The following is a 23,022-nucleotide window of genomic DNA, read 5'->3' as shown; positions in this document are numbered from 1 at the left end:
TATGCTGCTTGCTCTTGGACACGAAAGGGAGAAGACATGTTTTTCCTTTGTCCTGAATAAACTGCTCATAAATATGCTTTACACAGCCTCTATCTGCCCTTCTGTTGCGAAGAGTTATTTACTCTGCTGATTAAGTGTGCTCCAGCTTCTGAAGGCTTCTGAAGCTGCAGGTCACTGTTTCATGCTGAGCCAAGGACCAGAGATTGTTGGGCTACCGGCCGGTGGGCTGGGAGCTTGCAAATTGCCCCCGTTTCCTTGGAAGTATCCCAACAGCCCATACGGTTGCCGTGTGAGAGGCAGCCTGTACGGACGCCACGCACACGGAGCCCATACTAACTGCGTACGCGCCCTTGGCTGCTCTACAGCTGGGGGGGGCAGTGGGCCATCTTGTCACCCCCCCCAGTGGTGCCCGGGGCGGCCCGCCCCCTCCATCCCCCCCATCGTACGCCCCTGCTGGAAATGCTCAACAAAAACATGAATGTGTATGTGTTAATTCATTTTTCGGTCATCAGAACTATATAACCAACAAAGAACATCACAACACATTGGTTGTCACAACTTCCTATAAGAATAAAAGTTATAAATGTCCCAAATGTCTGTATTGGCTCAATTCAGTAAATCATTCCACGAACTCTAGAACTCTAGAAATGGTTGCAAAGTGTCGTAAAAGGAAAATAAATTTTCTTGGGCACTTCTAATTTGATTAGTTTATTTCATTTTAGCTAACATTGATTTTAAAGGTCTCTTTTTCCATAGAGCACTCTTTGTTCATTAGCAATAAAATTTTAGTGTGCAAAAAAATCACCATATTCAGTTTCTCTCAGAGATTTATACACTACTGAAACTTTACCTTTAGTTGAAGGGGAAACATGAATGATCATATTTTCAAAAGCTGTGAGAGTTCTGCATGCTTGAGCAGTCACCTCTGTCTTCAACAATAAAACATGTTAATTGGTTAAACTGGAGTCAGGACCATCAGAGATTAGTAATTTTAGCTTCAATCTGTTCCCTCCACATTGGGATACCAACAAGGTTAAAATCGATTAAGCAATACTGACCAGCCTCTTCCCAACCATCTCAATTTAAGGTTTCTTCCGCATCCTTAACTGTTGGATGGAAACACACTGGAATTAAGAAGAAAATGGTGGTGCTAGTTTTTTAAAGACCATTTGCCAAACACCGATAGTATCATGCATAAAAGGATTACAGTGGTGCCTCGCAAGACGAAAAGAATCCGTTCCGCGAGTCTCTTCGTCTTGCGGTTTTTTCGTCTTGCGAAGCAACCCTATTAGCGGCAAAGCGGCTAAGCGGCTATTAGTGGCTTAGCGGCTTAGAAAAAGGGGGGGGGAGCGAAAAAAATCGCAAGACTCGCAAGACGTTTTCGTCTTGCGAAGCAAGCCCATAGAGAAATTCGTCTTGTGAAGCGCCTCGAAAAACGGAAAACCCTTTCGTCTAGCGGGTTTTTCCTCTTGCGAGGCATTCGTCTTGCGGGGCACCACTGTAACAATTCTAAAGGAAGATTTTAGTGCAGATGGCACAAATGGCCATGCCTTAAAACCGGATGCATCTATTGCTACCCCTGGATCATGACAACTATTGACAACAGATTATGTAATTGGAAGGCACACATAAATATATTTGACACATCTCTGGACCAGAGTCTACTGTTAACTTTCAATATTAGCTTCTCCTTCTGTTTCAGAAGCATTGTCAGATTTTCCTCATCATGGGTATTTGTGTGTTTGTGCTTTTCCTTTCTCTGCCTCCATTGTTATGTGGAAAAGAGACTTTGAGAATGCCATCTGGTTGACATGGGTGAGCCCCAGTTGATTTTTGGAACAATGTTTTGTTTGATGCATGAACTGTTCCATAAGGCTGTGATCTCTGCATCAGCGCTAGAACATGATAGATTTTTGGATTGCATTTTATTGATTTTAAAGTGTGAAGTGCCCAGGGGGACACGGCTGATTAGGTGATATAGCCAGTGCTTTTGTTTAAGAAAAAATGGTGCTGGTACTCACCATTAAGTTGTTAAAGTAAGTGCCACACTTTAAACATTTTGCCGGGTGGAGAGGTGCTGATACTGCGTACTCTAGAGTACCCCCAGGAAAAAACCAACACTGAGTATAGCAATGCCTCAATAAATAAATAAACTCCACCAAAGTTAAATGTTTAAGGCTGTAATCCTATACCTGAAAGTAAACCCTGTTGAACTCAATGGAACTTACTTCTGAGTAGATGTATAGGATTTCACAGAAAGCCATACTTACTTTAGAGTAAATGCCATTGATATACTCTGGGACAGGGGTTGGCAAACTAAGGCCCGGGGCCCGGATGCGGCCCACTGGGTTCGTTAATCTGGCCTGCGAACCTTGCGGACCCTGCCGCCTGCTTGGTCAGTCCCTGCGCTAAATGGGCGCGGAGGCCTCGCCATGCGGGGACTGACTTCCGTGACGCTGGCACAGCTTTGGATTGGCTTCAGGAAGCTCCTGCAGCCAATCTGAAGCCACGGATGCCTCTGGGCGATGCCCCTTCCCTCCCTCTGAGGTAGCCGCGGACGGCCAAGAGCTGAGCGGGAGGAAGTGGCGGTGGCGGGGAGGCAGAGGACAATGACGGCGCTGTCGAAGATAAGGTGGTGGCGGCGTGAGTGGTGGCGGGCGGGGTCCTTTGGGGGGTGCTTTCGGGAAAGGGTGGGTCTGGCCCCCCACAAGGTCTGAGGGACAGTGGACTGGCCCCCTCCTCCTGACAAAGTTTGTTGACCTCTGCTCTGGGACATACATCCAGCTGCACAGTCCCATTGATTCTTGAAAGTGTCGAGCCAGTAAGATTAAAAAAGTGCTTAACTTTGGCTAGACCCCTGGTACCCAAGTGGTGGGTCGGGACTCACTACTGGCCCATGGCCTGATTCAATGTGGTTTAGAACAGCAGCACCCCCACCACACAAATATATCAATTAATAGAGGAAAAAGACACTGCTCCACAAATGCATGTTCGGGTTAAAGGCGGGTCATCTTGGAACTGAAAAAGTTGGACTACTGTGCTAGACCATCACCATAATCATTATATATTTATTTATCTCTCACCTTTTCCCATGGCGGGACTAAAGGCGGCTTACGTATAAAAATGAGAATGACTAAAACAGAAAAAAAACCAATAATTAAAAAACAATCAAACATTTTTGGAAGTAAAACTATAAACATATATAAAATCTGTTAGGTCATGGTCTTCTCTCTAGTTAAATAGGCTTAGAATTGGAATCTGTGACCTGAACCATATTTTCCTTTTTTAAAAAAACCACAAAAACAAAGCTCTGCTTTAGTGTTTCATGCAGCACGTTAGTTCCGTTCTTTCTTTAGGATGAGGAGGGGCATGTCTGTTTGCATTTATATATGAACAGTAAATGTACCTCCCCATTCTGCAGTGTTGCCTGCTTACTGATTTAGATACTGATTTAGATACCTTTCCTTCCACATTTGTGATAGGGCTACCATAAATCTGGATTTTCCCGGACATTACTGGGATTTTGAGGGAGGAATTGATGTCTGAAAGGTGTCGCTTTGTCCTGGATCCTAGGTAACTCAATTGAAAAATTGGGGTGTCCTGGTTTTTACTTTTTGAAATATGGCAATGCTAATTTATGTTGAAGCCGCTGGCCCTGTTCATTTGAGCTACGGCCATGGTGCTCTGTGAAAGCGAAGTGGCCCCGATTCATTCACACCCCTGACCCCTCCTCACAAATATACAAATGTAAAAGGCTGTTTGTTTTCCCCAATCTGTATTTGAAAACAAAGTGTAAACCAACCTTCTTTTACGTCTTTTGCTGGTCAGCGGCCAATGTAAATGCTTACACTGGGAGAACAAGCCTATTTCCTGCTGTAAAGGCTTTTTTGTTTATCCTAGGGCTACTCACTGCCACTGCTTGCCCCCGACAGACTATTAACCCCTGTGTGTAGCAGGCAAAAAACAGATGTGGGTTTCTTAAGCAAATTATTGGTTATTTCACCACATGTAGTTTTTGCAGTTAAGTGCTTCCAGCTTCTCAAGAACATTCCACAGCAATAACATCACATTTTCCCTCAACCTGTTAATTAGCATAAATTTTATCAGCTTGGAAACCACAGCTTGAATTTGTTAAGCGACAGGCAGAGACATACTGGACGGCAGCCCAGCCAACTTGAAAGAGTGATGAAGAGATGGGGGCTTTGGAAACCAGATGTGTGCCTCTCTGAAGTCAAGCTGCAAATGATTCCATCACCTTCCTTTTTACAGAATCTTCAAGAGGTTTCACTCCCCATCCCACCCTGCCTATCGGGGCCAGAGAGCACATTCAGGCTGCGCAAGGAACACTGTTGGAAATGGCCTCCTTGCCTTGAGGGTGCCTCATCCCACTGGCAACCCCATCATGTTGTGAGTCTCCAAGTCACTGTACAGTATCGCTTTCCCACAGAGACCCTGAATGTGATGTGATGGGTGTGAGTCACATGGCAGTTATTGACAAATGTCAAGGCCAGCAGGGGGGTTAATGATCGGGGGGTTAATGATCCCAGGAGACCATTTTTAGGAGCATCAAGTTGTGGTGACCATCACTTGACCTCCAGATGTCCGTCAACCAGTATGATATATAAAATGTAAAGTTCATTCAAGTACTGGAACATCAACACATAAAAGGATCTACGGGTATTTCCTACAGAGTGTAAAAGACACTGAGATGTGCACTGCAAGTGTATTTGTCTAAAATGATGCAATGCTGGCTGAATAAATAAATAAATGGTGGCAGGCACTCCAGCAGAAAGCAAGACAAGCCGTACGTCAGATGAACCAGAAGTCTGTGGGAATTCCACCTTCACCCACATCAATTGCTTTGGGATTAGGAGAGAAGGGATTTGCGGTGGTGATTTGCAAAAACATAATTCTGGGAACAGAAGAAGCCACATAATGTCTCTTCCATGCTGAGGAGGAGGGGCAGTTTGAAATATGTGCACATTTGCAGAATGCAAGCTGTGTTCACTGTTCCTATGAGATGGTGTTAAAGGCCTGGCTAGTTGACCTCCAGAGATTCCTCTGGTTAAACAAAAAAGATACTACATTATTATTATTATTATTATTATTATTATTATTATTATTATAGCAGCCCCCATCTGGCGGCTTACAGTGTAGTGGTACCTTGGTTCTCGATCTTAATCTGTTCCGGGAGTCCGTTCAACTCCCAAAACTGTTCAGAAAACAAGGCACAGTTTCCGATCGGCTGCAGGAGTTTCCTGTACTCAAGCAGAAGCTGCATCGGACGGTTGGCTTCCAAAAAACATTCGCAAACCAGAAGACTTACTTCCGAGTTTGCGGCGTTCAGGAGCCGATTTGTTCAACAACTAAGCCGTTTGAGAACCAAGGTACCACTGTACATATAAAACCATCACTTCCACCCCTCTCCTCTTTCCACTTCCCCCCGTTTCTCAAACTACTCTGGTCTTGTTGGGATGGGAGAGATCCCAAAATCAGCTGTTGACTTCTTGCTACTCTAGAGAGCCAGTGTGGTGTAGTCTAGTAATCTGGTGAACCGGGTTTGCTTCCCCACTCCTCCACATGCGGCTGCTGGGTGACCTTGGGCTAGTCACACTTCTCTGAAGTCTCTCAGCTCCACTCACCTCACAGAGTGTTTGTTGTGGGGGAGGAAGGGAGGAAGGGAAAGGAGATTGTTAGCTGCTTTGAGACTCCTTAGGGTAGTGATAAAGTGGGATATCAAATCCAAACTCCTCTTCCTCCTCCTCCTCCTCCTCCTCCTCCTCCTCCTCTTCTTCCCCTGCTCTTCCTATGACTGTGTTTATATTCATTGCACCCTAGCAAAACAGGCACATCAAGAAGACCTGTGTTGCATTTAATGATGTAACAAAATTTGAATACTGCTTAACTGTAAACAGGGTTGCCAACTTGAGTAAAATATTGGGGGGGGCAGCTACGCCCCTCCCCACATAATCAATCACAACACGCACACCAGTGGCAATGCTCATCAACTCAAATATTTCATTGGGGGACCAAAGGGAGCTCAGCCCCTAGGAGTTGGCTCCTATGACTGTAAATAAAACCTTTACACCTGAAAAAGAAGGAAGAGATGGAGGGCTTCGCTTTGAGCAACTTAGGTATCTGTGGTGGGTTTCTGATACCCAGACCTGCAAGGATAACACTGGTTCGGTCTGGGAGATGATACCTGGCTGATGCAAACTCAGGCGCTTGTCCCCTGATCCACAGGAGGTGGTGACACCCTTTGACTTCCTTAACTTTCCAGCAGGTGGCAGCAGCTCAGCCTTTTGTGGCTTTCTCACTTTTTTTGACCCCTGATTCAAGTTCCATGTCTTTCCCTCCTTGGGTGAACTATTAGACTGCTTGCATGGCATGTGGGCCACACACTCTTCCTACCATCTCTGATCTTTTCTAGCGCACAGTAAATGCAGGTACTCAGCCACATGGATGTCAGAAAATCCCATTGGAAATGGAATTGGAATTGGAAATTGCTTCTGTTTATAATTTCGTCACAGGTCCAGAGCAGAAATCAATCCAGCAAATTCAGTTCGTATTCACTCATAGTGTTAATGGTTCTTATTTTTTAAAGGCTGCAATGAATACATTCTTTTGATGTTGTTTCGATGTCTCCTTTACATGGAAAGGAATGGTGTGGAAATAATGATGTCATTAATTTCTGTTAAATTTGCTACTTATATTGTATAAATAATTGCATAAATTATGTTAAATAGTGGACAGTGAGATGAATTATGTAGTATTTGGTGGAAATCAAACCATAACTGAACGGAAACAAAGACAGATCTGTGACAAAGGCAGATCAGGACAGAAATCACTGCCTTCAAACGTCCCTCTTCAGCGACTCATTGATCCTCTAGCTGCAATATTAGTTGATAAACTCACTCTTTGAAGCTTCCCTTTTGGCCAGTGTTTAGGATATGTTGATTTACTGAGATCTTACATGTCATCTATTGTCCAAATATTTAAGTGACAGCAGGATTCCTTGAATGCCAAAATACCTAGGTTTGTTTTCAATGTTCCCATTTCAAATCACCTGAAGGGGCATTTGCAAGGTTTTTCAGTAGTGTTGGTAGCAATTAACATGCAGTCACAGAAATCTGGCATACAGATGTTTTACAGAAGGGGCAGAAGCACGAATGTACTGCCTCTTTCACCATTCTTCTTTTTATGAAATGTAAATTAGAGATAGACTTGAACCAGGATGTTTTCCAGGTCTCCACTTAGCATGTGAAACAACTGAAAGTTGGTTAAATAAAGCAGGATATTTTGCCCTTCAAAGCCCACCAGGAACCCACAACAGTTGTGATTGTGCACAGCCTCTTAGGAAAGCAATTTGTTCAATAATTTTTTGTTCATTCAAGAATTTCATCACTTTTTCATATATAATGAAATTGTCAGTTTTTTAATGGAAAAAACAAGGGGATCTGATAGCTAAGGCTGCAATCGTAACCCTATTTACCTAGGAATCATTCCCACTGAATTCAATGGGACTTACTGCTCTGAGTAAACCTGGTTAGGAATGCTCTGTAATTTGTGTTTCCTGTTTTTTATACAAAACTGTAGGCTTTTTCAGGCATCCAGTCAGAATACATGATGGCAAATAGTGTGAAAAGTGTGGGATAAATTCCTCTTGGTCTTGAAGGTTCAATTACAGAGGCTCACATCAAATTCCCAATCCATAAGACTTTATTCAGTAATAAATTACAGGATGGAGACCAAAGAGCCTGCAAGAACACTCCCATCAGGGCAAGTATTATATAAGCAAATATATGTTATATTCCCTGTTCATCCTATACCTAACCACCTCTTGCCATCCCAATACTTCACCATCTCTCATCCAACCACAGTCCATGAAAAGCAACTTGTTGTTGTTTAGTCGTTTAGTCATGTCTGCCTCTTCGTGACCCCATGGACCAGAGCACGCCAGGCACTTCTGTCTTCCACTGCCTCCCGCAGTTTGGTCAAACTCATGCTGGTAGCTTCGAGAACACTGTCCAACCATCTCATCCTCTGTCATCCCCTTCTCCTTGTGCCCTCCATCTTTCCCAACATCAGGGTCTTTTCCAGGGAGTCTTCTCTTCTCATGAGGTGGCCAAAGTATTGGAGTCTCAGCTTCACAATCTGTCCTTCCAGTGAACACTCAGGGCTGATTTCCTGAAGAATGGATAGGTTTGATCTTCTTGCAGTCCATGGGACTCTCAAGAGTCTCCTCCAGCACCATAATTCAAAAGCATCAATTCTTCGGTGATCAGCCAACTCTCACTTCCATACATCACTACTGGGAAACTCTCTAATGGTCCAACTCTCACTTCCATACATCACTACTGGGAAAACCATAGCTTTAACTATATGGACCTTTGTTGGCAAGGTGATGTCTCTGCTTTTTAAGATGCTGAAAAGCAACTTACTCAACCCATTTTTACTGTATACGTCAGAACCCTCCTTGTACCTTACACGGAGTTCCCCCCCCCCCACAACCACCAGCCATTTGGTTCCTCTTTAACTAGTTCTTACCAGACTTGTGGTCAGGGTGTGTTTTTGTATATGTGACACTTGGCTTCACATTTATTCCACCTCAAAGCACAGGACCGGTATGCCAGCCCTAGCCCCAGCATCTTCTACGTGCCACACCCCCTCCAGTCTTGATCCTAATGCGTATAGTATCTGTGAACTCTCTTTTTAAGAGACATGTCTTGTCTGTGGTGGGAGCTCTCCTTCTTTCTCTGGTCAGTGGGAACTAGTTGTACTTTTATTTATTTATTTTTGCACAATATTTATTAGCTTTTCAACACGAAAAAAGTTAAAAAAAATAGTGAAAAGAAAATACAAAAAGATACAAAATCAGAAAATAAAATAAAAAATAAAAACAGTTAAAAATAAATCCCTCTTTCTATTATCTTACCGCTCATTTACTTATTTTCATGATTTCCTCACACCTCCCTTTTTTGTATTCCAGTTAATAATTAGTTCAGCAAATCCATACCTTCTTTGTTTACTCTTAGTTCTTAATCCTCACATCTTATAACTTCAAATTTTCGTCTAATATCAATCCATTTTTGCATATCCCTAATTTATCTTATTGCTAAAACCACTTCATTTCATTCCAACATCATTAACCAATAATTTTACAGTGTTTCTGTAAATAGTCTTTAAATTTCTTCCAATCTTCTTCCACCAACTCTTCTCCCTGGTCTCGGATTCTGCCAGTCATTTCCGCCAATTCCATATAGTCCATTACTTTCATCTGCCATTCTTCCAGGGTGGGTAGATCTTGTGTCTTCCAGTACTTTGCGATGAGTATTCTTGCTGCTGCTGTAGCATACATAAAGAAAGTTCTATCCTTCTTTGGCACCAATTGGCCGACCATGCCTAGGAGAAAGGCCTCTGGTTTCTTCAAGAAGGTATACTTAAATACCTTTTTCATTTCATTATAAATCATCTCCCAGAAAGCCTTAATCCTTGGGCACGTTCACAAAAGGTGAAAGAATATACCTTCAGTCTCTTTACATTTCCAGCATTTATTATCGGGCAAATGATAGATTTTTGCAAGCTTGACTGGTGTCATGTACCACCTATATATCATTTTCATAATATTCTCTCTTAAGGCATTGCATGCCGTAAATTTCATACCTGTGGTCCACAACTGTTCCCAGTCAGCAAACATAATGTTATGTCCAACATCTTGTGCCCATTTAATCATAGCAGATTTTACCATTTCATCCTGAGTATTCCATTTCAGCAGCAAATTATACATTCTTGATAATATCTTAGTTTTGGGTTCTAGTAATTCTGTTTCCAATTTTGATTTTTCCACCCGGAAGCCAATTTTTTTATCCAGATTGTAAGCCTCCCTTATTTGAAAATAGTGAAGCCAATCTCGCACTTTATCTTTAAGCTTCTCAAAACTCTGCAATTTCAATTTATCACCCTCCTGTTCCAGAATCTCCCAATATTTTGGCCAATTGGCCTCCATATTGAGTTTTTTCAGAGCCTTCGCTTCCATAGGTGATAGCCACCTTGGGGTTTTATTTTCAAGTAAGTCTTTATATCTTGTCCAGACATTAAACAATGCTCTTCTGACAATATGATTTTTAAATGCCTTATGTGCTTTAACCTTGTCGTACCACAGATATGCATGCCACCCAAAAACGTTATCAAAACCTTCTAAATCCAAAATATCTGTGTTCTCAAGAAGCAGCCATTCTTTCAGCTAGCAAAATGCTGCTGATTCATAGTAGAGCTTAAGGTCTGGCAGGGCAAATCCACCTCTATCCTTTGCATCAGTTAATATCTTAAATTTTATTCTGGGCTTCTAGTTGGACTTTTAGTCTTGCCTACATACCAAGTCCTAGCTGCTATGGCGAGTTGTCATCTATTTATTCATCAATAAATACAACTATTGAAGATATCCTGATTCCTGCTGCTTTCTGTTATTAGGGCAGACCTGTTGCAAGGGTTCCTCACACAGCGAGTAGTGGTTAAGAGCGATGGACTCGTAATCTGGGGAACCGGGTTCGAGTCTCCGCTCCTCCACATGCAGCTGCTGGGTGACCTTGGGCCAGTCACACTTCTTTGAAGTCTCTCAGCCTCACTCACCTCACAGAGTGTTTGTTGTGGGGGAGGAAGGGAAAGGAGAATGTTAGCCGCTTTGAGACTCCTGAAGGGGAGTGAAAGGCGGGATATCAAATCCAAACTCTTCTTCTTCTTCTTCCCAAACCTGTAAGCTACTACAATATGTTTAGTACCAAAGTCTGAATGGAGCTTGTAAGTATGTTCAGCTGAATATGTTTGGAAGCTTCATTGTGATTGGGAATCAGTTTTTTATCATTAGGAGGCAGTCTCAAGGAATTGGTCTGTAACGGGAACTAATTTGTTAAATACAGTCGTACCTAAGATGCTTCAGGTTACAGAATCCACTAACTCAGAAATACTACCTTCAGTTAAGAACTTTGCTTCAGGATGAGAACAGAAATTGCGTGGCAGAGGCAGCAGGAGGCCCCATTAGCTAAAGTGGTACCTCAGGTTAAGAACAGTTTCAGGTTAAGAACGGACCTCTACAACGAATTAAGTTCTTAACCCGAGATATCACTGTATATAAAAAAAATCATGTGCCAGTTCATATTCTAGTCCAACCCGTGTTACCCAGACAGATGACTACATGTTTTTTTTAAATGAAATATCTGTAATACACTCATTAAACATAGGAGTTCACCCCTTGCAACTCAGGCTAGCCCCTGGGTGACCCTTAGACAGATTATTTAAAAAGAGCTAAACCGATCGTAGCAGACTTTCCTTTTGCCTAGAATTCCACCTCCATCTTCTCTCTCAGAATGTGTGATAAAAAGGCAAATATCAACAGCAGGAAACTCTCAGGAACAAGACGTATAGCCACCCTGATGTGTCAGAAACTTGCTGACTCTGTGTGTAGCACTGCTAGTTGTGCTCACAGTGATGAAATTAGTTGAGTGAATCCCCACAAGCCAAGAATGTGAGTAATGCATTCTCCAGCCCTAACTTAACGTAATAATTTGCTCGCTTGGGTATTGTATTTTTCTCTCTCCTGTTGCATCTCAAGAACAGCGCATCTGCCTTGACTTCATATATCCTGGCTTCCTCCCCCTCTCCCCCCCTCCTTTCATTTCGACTCTTTAGATGTAATTTAAATATAGGGGGATTTGTGTTTGTGTTTAATTTAATGCAGGTTTGAGTATCCACTGGAATGCTACAAACTAGCATTACTGCGGAGATCGTAATGAAAAACACAAGGGCTGTGGACCAGCTTGTGGTCTTCTCTGGAATTCCGGCCCAGCTCTCTAGTGGCTGCTAATTCCCTGCCATGATTCCATTCTCAGCCTTCTGCTATTCTAGTTAAAGACGTCGGGAACTGTGGGTCGGATGGTACAATAAATGGCCACAGGCTTGCGCTGAAGTGCAAAGACAGAAACATGCAGCTCAGAAGACTTCACATTAAACCAGGCAATTCCTATCTGTGCCATTTCCAAACTTGTTTAAAAATACAACGCTTTAAACTATTTTTGGTTGCTTAAAAGAAAAAGAAAAAAAGAGTAATGACTGAGGGCAATTATTGTATGTAAGACCTTGGGAAACCTATTATTATTATTATTATTATTATTATTATTATTATTAAAACCTCGCTCTCTTCATATGTGTATAAACGCTGGATAGTTTATTTGTTGCATTCTTCCTCAAACCATTTAAAAAATAATCACTGTAGCAGCAGCTGAAAGCAAAACAAAGTAAGCACACACACTTAAATCCATGTAAGGTAAGGTTTGTGGCTCCCCTGTCCTACATAGCTTTTGTTCCTTACAGCTGTTGGACAAAGAAATTCATCAAGGAAAGTTTTCCTCAACGCTGCATCTCTATGCTGGAGAGATCCAACAACTGTGGAGTTTTACCAGCTCATGTAGATATTAAAGGCATCTGAAAAAGGTGGCAAGCCTAATGCGTAGGGCTTTCCCCCTTCATTTTTCTCTGCAGGATAATTTATAAATCTGAACCTAACTTTATGGGTGGTTCTTTGTGCCAGCTGTATGAAATCTGAATTAATCTGAACATACGTTATTGGGATCTCCTTATCATGCATCGCAAAGTTACTGCGATATCATCAGAATGCAGGGATGGACTGTGTTTTTTCTTGTCAGTTCCTCTCTGCCTTTAGTAGCTCACCACATGGCAGATGAAGTTTACAACAGATGCACGATAGGAAAAATATCCCCTGTTGAATTTTTCTCCTCCAGATGTTAAAGGCACAGGTGCATTGCCAGGCATCCAGATTGTGTAGGGATGCGATTAGATGCTAGGAGAGGACATATTTATCAGATATTTCCCTTCCTTCCTAATATTTATGAGTTCCCTTTGCAGATTAAAAGGGAAGCTTAGCTAGGCTAGTTTTAGCCTTTTAGTTTAAGTAATCCAGGATGCTTTAAGGGAGACTGGATTCTCCTGGCATTTTTCCCCTTTCTCCCCCTTAAACTAACAATCACATACAAAATAGTATTGAAAAAGGTAAAAACAGCATTTACTCACTCAGAATACTGGTTGAAGAGCAACAGATACAGCAGCTTTGTTCAGGCAGGCTTAAAATGGTAATTCAGTTGCACAGACATACTTTAAGGTAAAGGTAAAGGACCCCTGACCGTTAGGTCCAGTCGCGGACAACTCTGGGGTTGCGGCGCTCATCTCGCTTTCTGGTCAAGGGAGCCAATGTTTGTCCGCAGACAGTTTTTCCGGGTCATGTGGCCTTCATGACTAAGCCGCCTCTGGCAAACCAGAGTAGTGCATGGAAACACCGTTTAGCTTCCCGCCGGAGTGGTACCTATTTATCTACTTGCACTTTGACGTGCTTTCGAACTGCTAGGTTGGCAGGAGCAGGGACCGAGCAACGGGAGCTCACCCCGTCGCAGGGATTCAAATGACTGACCTTCTGATTGGCAAGCCCAAGAGGCTCAGTGGTTTAGACCACAGCGCCACCTGTGCCCCGAATGGACTTGATGAGAGCCAATAAACTGAAACCCAATCCAGGTAAGACTGAAGCACTGCTAGCTGGGAGGTGGCCTGCTCTTGATGGGGTTGCACTCCCTCTGAAGGAGTTGGTATTCAGCTCTGGGCTACTTCTTGATCCATTGCTGTCGCTTGAAGAAGAAGAAGAGTTTGGATTTGATATCCCGCTTTATCACAACCCTAAAAAAGGTAAAGGTACCCCTGACCATCAGGTCCAGTCGTGACCGACTCTGGGGTTGTGTGCTCATCTCGCTCAAGAGGCCGGGAGCCGGCGCTTGTCCGCAGACAGCTTCTGGGTCACGTGGCCAGCGTGACTAAGCCGCTTCTGGCGGACCAGAGCAGCACACGGAAATGCCGTTACCTTCCCGCTCCCCGCTTGAGAGCGGTCCCTATTTATCTACTTGCACTGTGAGGTGCTTTCGAACTGCTAGGTTGACAGGAGCTGGGACCGAACAACGGGAGCTCACCCCATCACGGGGGATTCGAACCGCGACCTTCCGATCAGCAAGTCCTAGGCACCGTGGTTTAACCCACAGCGCCACCCGTGGTCCCCTACCCTACCCTAGGGAGTCTCAAAGCAGCTAACATTCTCCTTTCCCTTCCTCCTCCACAACAAACACTTTGTGAGGTGAGTGAGGCTGAGAGACTTCAGAGAAGTGTGACTAGCCCAAGGTCACCCAGCAGCTGCATGTGGAGGAGCGGAGAAGTGAACCCGGTTCACCAGATTACAAGACTACCGCTCTTAACCACTACACCACACTGGCTCAGCTGGGTGTGGAGTAGCCTTCCATCAGCTTTGGCTTGTGGCCCAGCTGCTCCTCTATCTTAATGGGGATAGCATAATATCTGTTGTTTATGCACTGTTAACCTCTAGGTTAGATAACTGCAATGTGTTTTACATGGGGCTGCCGCTGAAGACAGTTCAGAAACTTCAGCTGGTGCAGAATTCAGTCGCCAGATTGTTCACCAGGGCAAGATGGTTTGAGCATATAATGCCAATCCTAACCCAACTGTAAAGGTAAAGGTACCCCTGACCATTAGGTCCAGTTGCGGACGACTCTAGGGTTGCGGCACTCATCTCACTCTATAGGCTGAAGGAAGCCAGCGTACAGCTTCCAGGTCATGTGGCCAGCTTGACTAAGCCACTTCTGGCAAACCAGAACAGTGCATGGAAACACCGTTTACCTTCCCGCCGGAGCGGTACCTATTTATCTACTTGCACTTTGACGTGCTTTCAAACTGCTAGGTTGGCAGGAGCAGGGACCGAGCAACGGGAGCTCACCCCATTGTGGGGATTCGAACTGCCGACCTTCTGATCAGCAAGCCCTAGGCTCTGTGGCTTAGACAACAGCGCTACCCGCGTCCCTAATCCGACTGTACTGGCTGCCAATTAGTTTTCAGGCCCAATTCAAAATGCTGGTTTTGTCCTGTAAAGACTTAAATGGTTCAGGACCACAATGCCTCAAGGACCACCTTTCCCCAGACCCCGCAATCATCATCTAAGGCCCTTCTTGGTGTGCCTCCTCAGTGAGAGGCCCAAAGGGCGGCAGGTCACTGGCACAAACAGTTCTGTTTTCCAACAACGCCCTGATGCTCCCGTTCTCCCTCCTACCTGCCACAAGTGCCTCATTTTGCCTGATGATAGGGCCGGCCTCTTTCCTTGTGTGTAATCATAGAACCATAGAGTTGGAAGAGACCACAAGGGCCATCGAGTCCAACCCCCTGCCAAGCAGGAAACACCATCAGAGCACTCCTGACATATGGTTGTCAAGCCTCTGCTTAAAGACCTCCAAAGAAGGAGACTCCACCACACTCCTTGGCAGCAAATTCCACTGTCAAACAGCTCTTACTGTCAGGAAGTTCTTCCTAATGTTTAGGTGGAATCTTCTTTCTTGTAGTTTGGAACCATTGCTCCGTGTCCGCTTCTCTGGAGCAGCAGAAAACAACCTTTCTCCCTCCTCTATGTGACATCCTTGTATATATTTGAACATGGCTATCATATCACCCCTTAACCTCCTCTTCTCCAGGCTAAACATGCCCAGCTCCCTTAGCCGTTCCTCATAAGGCATCGTTTCCAGGCCTTTGACCATTTTGGTTGCCCTCCTCTGGACACATTCCAGTTTGTCAGTGTCCTTCTTGAACTGTGGTGCCCAGAACTGGACACAGTACTCCAGGTGAGGTCTGACCAGAGCAGAATACAGTGGCACTATTACTTCCCTTGATCTAGATGCTATACTCCTATTGATGCAGCCCAGAATTGCATTGGCTTTTTTAGCTGCCGCGTCACACTGTTGGCTCATGTCAAGTTTGTGGTCAACCAAGACTCCTAGATCCTTTTCACATGTACTGCTCTCAAGCCAGGTGTCACCCATCTTGTATTTGTGCCTCTCATTTTTTTTGCCCAAGTGCAATACTTTACATTTCTCCCTGTTAAAATTCATCTTGTTTGTTTTGGCCCAGTTCTCTAATCTGTCAAAGTCGTTTTGAAGTGTGATCCTGTCCTCTGGGGTGTTAGCCACCCCTCCCAGTTTGTCAAGGTCATATCTTGGAGGCTTTTTTTATTCACTATAACGCTTAAAGTTCCTGCTTAATGTGCTTCCCTCCAGAAGTGGCATCGCATAAACGTTAGTAGGATTAGCCCAAGGCTTTCATCCATTTAACTTAAATGCAACAAAAGAAAGCTTTGTCACTAAGTACTTTGGAAATTGTTATTTGCTGTTTTTGAAGCTGCAGAGTTGATGGTTTCAGGAGAAAATGACCATTTTATACGGCTATGACTAAACACCAGAGCAGTCTCTCCTATTATCAATAACCACTGTAATGAAGCTGACTTATTGTTCAACTTTTAAAAGGCCCCACTATGTATTCCTTATTGAGTTTAACTGCCATTTCTGGGAATGCTGAGATCAAACCAAAATTACTGGTTTTCATATGTCTCTCTCTCACACAAACCAACTGTCCCTGTTCTGTGGGGTTTTCAGCATCCTATTTATTCCAGTTAAATAACCCATAGAATGTTCCCAATTGCATTTGGTTCTTTGCACTTTTTCATGGCTCATTGCTTCTAAATACAGATTTTTATGTAATCTAAGGTTGTAATCAGACCCACCATATTCCATGAGATGTGGATTGTATTCAAAGGGACAGAAATGTATGAATCTGCATTTTCTATAGAAATTAGAGCCAGTGTAGTTTAGTAGTAGAGAAAGGTTTTTAATTTTTGTATGTTTTGCTTAGCTGCTTGAGTAAAATTGTCACTAATCAAGCATGCAATTTTCATTAATGTTGCTGTTGCTTTAAGACAAACTCCCAAAGGAAGTGTAGCAAAAAAGAGAGGCTTTAGCATGTAGCACAGGGATAGGCAAACTCGGCCCTCCAGATGTTTTGGGACTACAATTCCCATCATCCCTCCCGATAATAAATGTTGGAAATGTAAAGAGATTGAAGGTACATCCTTTCACCTTTGGTGGACATGCCCAAAGATTAAGACCTTCTGGGAGATGATCTATAACGAAATGAAAAAGGTATTTAAATATACCTTCCAGAAGAAACCAGAGGCCTTTCTCTTGGGCATGGTCGGCCAATTGGTGCGAAAGGAGGATAGAACTTTTTTTATGTACGCCACAACAGCAGCAAGAATACTTATTGCAAAGTATTGGAAAACACAAGATCTACCCACCCGGGAAGAATGGCAGATGAAGGTGATGGAATACATGGAACTGGCTGAGATGACTGGCAGAATCCGGGACCAAGGAGAAGAGTCGGTGGAAGAAGATTGGAAAAAATTTAAAGTTTATCTTCAAAAATATTGTAAAATTAAGGATTGCTAGAAAGATGTTGGGAAAAGAAAATTATGTGGTTTTGGCAGAAATGATATAAAGGATTAAGTAAAAATGAATTGGTGAAAGAGAGAATGTAAAACTATAGTATATTAAGATAAATTATTAAGATAAAAACAAGGTTGGAAGGATTTGCTGAAATAACAAATTGATTTAGAATACAAAAATGGGAGGTGTGAGGAGGTCAAGGAAATAAGTAAAGGAAAGAAAGCTATGTAAAGGTTTGATCTGTTTTTTTATTGTTTGAATTTTTTCTGGTTTTTTTTTTTGTTTATTTTTCTTTTTTCTTTTTTTTTCTTTGTAATTCTTAAAATTCGAATAAATATTATTGGGAAAAAAATACAATTCCCATCATCCCTGACCATTGGTTGACTAGGGATGATGGGAGTTGTAGTCCCAAAACATCTGGAGGGCCGAGTTTGCCTATGCCTGATGTAAAGGTAAAGGTAAAGGGACCCCTGACCATTAGGTCCAGTCGCGACCGACTCTGGGGTTGTGGCGCTCATCTCGCTTTATTGGCCGAGGGAGCCGGTGTACAGCTTCCGGATCATGTGGCCAGCTTGACTAAGCCGTTTCTGGCAAACCAGAGCAGCGCATGGAAACGTTGTTTACCTTCTCTCTGGAGTGGTACCTATTTATCTACTTGCACTTTGATGTGCTTTCGAACTGCTAGGTTGGCAGGAGCAGGGATCAAGCAGCGGGAGCTCATCCCGTCGCGGGGATTCGAACCACTGACCTTCTGATTGGCAAGTCCTAAGCTCTGTGGTTTAACCCACAGCACCACCCGCATCCCATGCCTGATGTAGCATGCTTCAAAACCATGCTACATTGCTCAGTACAGCATCAGCCAGGTTGAGGCCAGGTTTTAAAGTGGCTGTGTTAAGTGAAGGATTCCAACCGATAAATGCAGTTGTTCTTGTCTCCATTATGGTTTCTGAATCTAAATGGGGAAAGTTCTGATGCTGGAATAATTTCACCTCTGGTGCAGGATGACAGTACCTCTGACAGTACACTGTACCAACTCAGAAAAGATGTGCAGTGAGTTCCCACATTTAGCATTTCAGGGATCTAATCTTCCAAGCCAACAAGATTTCCCACCCCTCTTCTGTAGTCACCTCCTCATTTGACCTATCTGGTTAAGCCTCACTCACAAAATTTAATGGACCAAGCAACCTTTCCCAGCATTGGGTCTCCAGATGTTGTTGGACCACACGTCTGGTCAACCCTGCAGTGGCGAAGCAAGTCGATTGGGCGCCCAGGGGCAGGGCCAGCCAGGGCAGGACGCTTTACGGTACCTCCGAGGAGTCTGCCTGTTTCCTCCCACTCATCTGCCCTACCGCTGGGGCTGGGGAGGCAGCGGGCGGACCATTTGGAGCAGTGTGGTATCTGCAGGCGCCCAGGAGAGATATGTGGCTTGGGCACGCTGCAGGCCCCGCGGTGAATGCCGCTCGGCATTTTGACACCCCTCCACTGGTTGCCAGGAGCTCATCCTACACTCGAGTAGGACCCTGGCAGAGACACATGCCCGACTGCCATGTGTTGTTCGTTCAGGAGCTTCAAAAGCTTTCTTCAGCCTGAACATCACAGCGACCGATGCCAACAGACATCGGCACACTTAGGGATATGCAGAGTCCTCGCAGCTTGCGTAACAGACCTCAGCAACTCGGCATTTTGGCTAATCTACTTTATTTACATATAAACACACACGGAGCACTGCAACACGGCTCCCTCTCTCTCTCTAGCATCAGACAGCAAAGAAAAAAGAACAAGGGACAATAGTCCCACTTCATGGAACACAGTAACACAAACATCCTGTCTCCGTCACTTCTCACTCTGTGGAGTCAAAACATATACTGTCATGTGAAAGGCAACAATCCCATGACTGCAATCATAGAGCAGGAATTCTAACAGTGGTAACACCCGGGGCAGCCTGCACCCCCCTTCCTCCAACCTGCATCCCTGACCATTGACCATGCTAGCTGGTGGGATTTGGAGTTCTATGACATCCAGGGATGACAACAAGTTGAGGAAGCCTAACAAAATGGGCTCCTGTGAGCTTCCAACTTGCCTCCATGTGTACGTTTAGGATGAGGACACCCTCTCCAGGGAACATACTGTGGAAACAGATGCAGCTTCTCTAGCTAGTGCCAAAGGGCTGCAAATCGCAGAAACGATAGTCTGGATAATGTAATCCATTTAATGATCTGTTCAGGGCAGATGCTGTAAATCCAAAGATTCCGTGATAGGCTTTAACATATGCTAAATCTCTATTTAGTATTATGAACTGAAGTAGAAGGGAATGTAATCCTATTATTATTACTCACGATGAGCTAATAGAAGAATGCTAAAATAATTTCCTCTCCCCACAAATAATAAGGCTTTGTCTAGATTCCCAAGGTAAACCAAAATCTCATAATATTATCCGTTAATTTAAGCTTGGCTGTAATTTTCAGGGAGATTTCCCCCAGGCAATAAAGAGAAGTTTGTTTACTGAGAAGGAGGAAGGGGTAGAAGGAACTGGCAAGTAGACAATGATCAGTATTTTTGATCAATCTATCGGCTGATTATTCAGTTAGGATTACCAAGGTCTGCCCCAAACCCTTGACAGAGGCAAACAATGGGAACAAAGTCCTGACCAGCTGCACCTTTTATGTCAGCCACAGGTTAAAGACTCTGGCAGCTGTGCAGTGCAGAGAAAGAACAATATGCGTGACCTCCTAAAAGCACGAGCTACAGGAAACAGGAAGGGAGGAAAAGTACTTGGACGGTGCTCTCTAATTTAGGAAAATGCAACACGCTCCTGTTTCACACACAAAGTTATCATTTTTACAGCGTTAGATTTGGTGAGTCTCTGTGTGTATTTGTTAGGGGTGGGCATTTGTAAACCCCTTCTATAAGTGCTGACTATGTCAACAGAGGAACAAGCATAATGATACGGAACAAAATGCTTGAGGTAAAAAGAATACAAAGTCTTGAATTTAACATGGGGAAGGTTCATGCACAAAAAGGATGCACAGCCAGATTAAAATGTCAAAGTTTGCAACATTATGAATTTGAGTGAAGTTAACCCACTGAGGGCTCTTCCAGGAAACCAGTTTATTGAGCACTGATCCTGACATTGAGGTTAGGCTATAGCTGGTCTTTATTAAGCATCTGTTCTGATTTCATTCTGAGTCACTTGGTGTGTTTCCATGTCTTCCTGTTAACCTTTCATACATCTCACACTCTTCAGTGCATTTTCCGGTCACTTTTCTAACCACAAAATGTCAGCTGTTTTTATTTTTAAGTGGATTTGTTGTGCCAAGGAGACACAGTGCTTTAATGCCAAGTTAATTGTGCAAACCTAAAGCACCCTTGGGACAGAGCCTCGGGCTTGCCGATCAGAAGGTAGGTGGTTCGAATCCCCGCGACGGGGTGAGCTCCCATTGCTCAGTCCCTGCTCCTGCCAACCTAGCAGTTCGAAAGCACCTCAAAGTGCAAGTAGATGAATAGGTACCACTCCGGCGGGAAGGTAAACGGCATTTCCGTGCACTGCTCTGGTTCGCCAGAAGTGGCTTAGTCATGCTGGCCACATGACCCGGAAGCTGTACGCCGGCTCCCTCGGCCAATAAAGCGAGATGAGCGCCGCAACCCCAGAGTCGGTCACGACTGGACCTAATGGTCAGGGGTCCTTTTTGCCTTTGCCTGTGGACAGCAGGACTAAGCCTCTTCTGGCAAACCAGAGCAGCGCACAGAAATGCCATTTACCTTCCCACCGGAGCGGTACCTATTTATCTGGGACCGAGCAACAGGAGCTCAGCACGTCACGGGGATTCGAACCACCGACCTTCTGATTGGCAAGTCCTAGGCTCTGTGGTTTAACCCACAGCGCCACCCGTGTCCCATGGTAACCCTAGCGGTGGATAAAACAAATATACTAGCTTTCTTCAGAGTGGTGGTCTAGTCATCTAGTCTATTCTATCCAGATGGTGAATTAGACACAAATAGCAGTCAAGCATCTTTAGTCAGAAGCTATGGCAATGAGATTTCTTACAGAGGTAATCAAATGTGATTCCTACTTTGATAGCTCAATCTTTGGATTTGCTTTTGTCTGCAACAAGAGATCTGCCATGAATTTAGTCATCAGTCCAGCTGAACTACTGCTACCTTCCAGTGTAGAAAAGGAATGTTAACAGTTTATTTTATGAAAGCAGATCCCTTTTTGAAACTGCTCTTATGCCAATTCTAGCTTTATTTATTTTTTACCTACAGATTTACAGAGGCAGTGGGAACTAGCCAGCCTTTGCTCAGTAGAACAAGCCAATGGCCCAGGCTTACTATTGGGTTGCAGAGATCACATTTCTCCATGCACACTTTTGAGTTCATTCTCTCACTTATGAGCATTTTCATTTAAACTCTCTCTCATCCACACAAGTAGGTGGGAACTTAATAGGATGTTTCTTCACCCTGTATTTTGTTGTTCCTTCCTCTCTCAGTACTTCCCTACTCTCCCTGAGTTCTGGAAACATGGGGCCATGCACAGGTATTTGTTTACCTGTGCAAGTGGCCAATTTAATTTTTTTATTTTTTTAGATCCTAGTTTTCCAAAATACCAGACTTGCACAAAGCAGTGGGTTGAAAAATATGTGTCAATTTCTCAGATAGATCTGCCCAAATTTTCCTCTGCAGCAAAGTTAGCAGAAACAGGGAAGTTTCTCAGTTTCTTCAAATTGATGTAGTTTATTGAACCAGATGGGCAGGGAATAATAATAATAATAATAATAATAATAATAATAATAATAATAATAATATCATCATTTATGGGAGAGTATATACACATTTTCAATTTCCTATCAAGTATACTCAGCCTTTACCTCCTGAATTCTTGGAAGAAGAATGGAATATAAATCTATAATGCTCCTACCTCTTAGCCAGAGAATGGAATAAAAATGTTGCAAGCCCAAAAAGGGATGCTGTGGGCCAGGGCAGGGGGAAGACACCTCCCTCAGGCACTTAAGGAGGTCACAGACTGAGTAAGTACCTCCCTTGTCCTTGTTGCTGACCTCAGGCCAGTGCATTTGCCTACGGTCCGGTCAACACATTTTCCCTGAAGAAAGGGCAAGGTAGACCATCTCCCATTCCATATACAATGGTACCTCGGGTTAAGTACTTAATTCGTTCCTGAGGTCCGTTCTTAACCTGAAACTGTTCTTAACCTGAAGCACCACTTTAGCTAATGGGGCCTCCCGCTGCCACCGCGCCGCCGGAGCACGATTTCTGTTCTCATCCTGAAGCAAAGTTCTTAACCTTTCTGGGTTAGCGGAGTCTGTAACCTGAAGCATATGTAACCTGAAGCGTATGTAACCCGAGGTACCACTGTATAGAAACAGATCAGACTGGCAACAGAAATCTTCTTCAACATGGGCGTCCTCCACAGCATGTGAGGACAGAAGGTTGGCTCAGAAGGCACATGACAGACTGCAAGGCAGACCCAAGCCTGTCTTCCACAACATCTTGCCACCACACCTGTTGACTGAGTGTCAGGGACTGGGCAGAAGAGGAATGGTGGAGATGCCCTCCTCAGCTTGACCCTTCCAGAGAGGAGGAAGAGGAAGACAGTTTAGATTTACAACAGGGGTTCGAGGGA

Source organism: Podarcis cretensis (genome assembly GCF_951804945.1).
Source record: "Podarcis cretensis genome assembly, chromosome: 11".
NCBI lineage: Eukaryota > Metazoa > Chordata > Lepidosauria > Squamata > Lacertidae > Podarcis > Podarcis cretensis.
The sequence above is the reverse complement of the archived record's forward strand: the minus strand, read 5'-3'. Positions refer to the sequence as shown.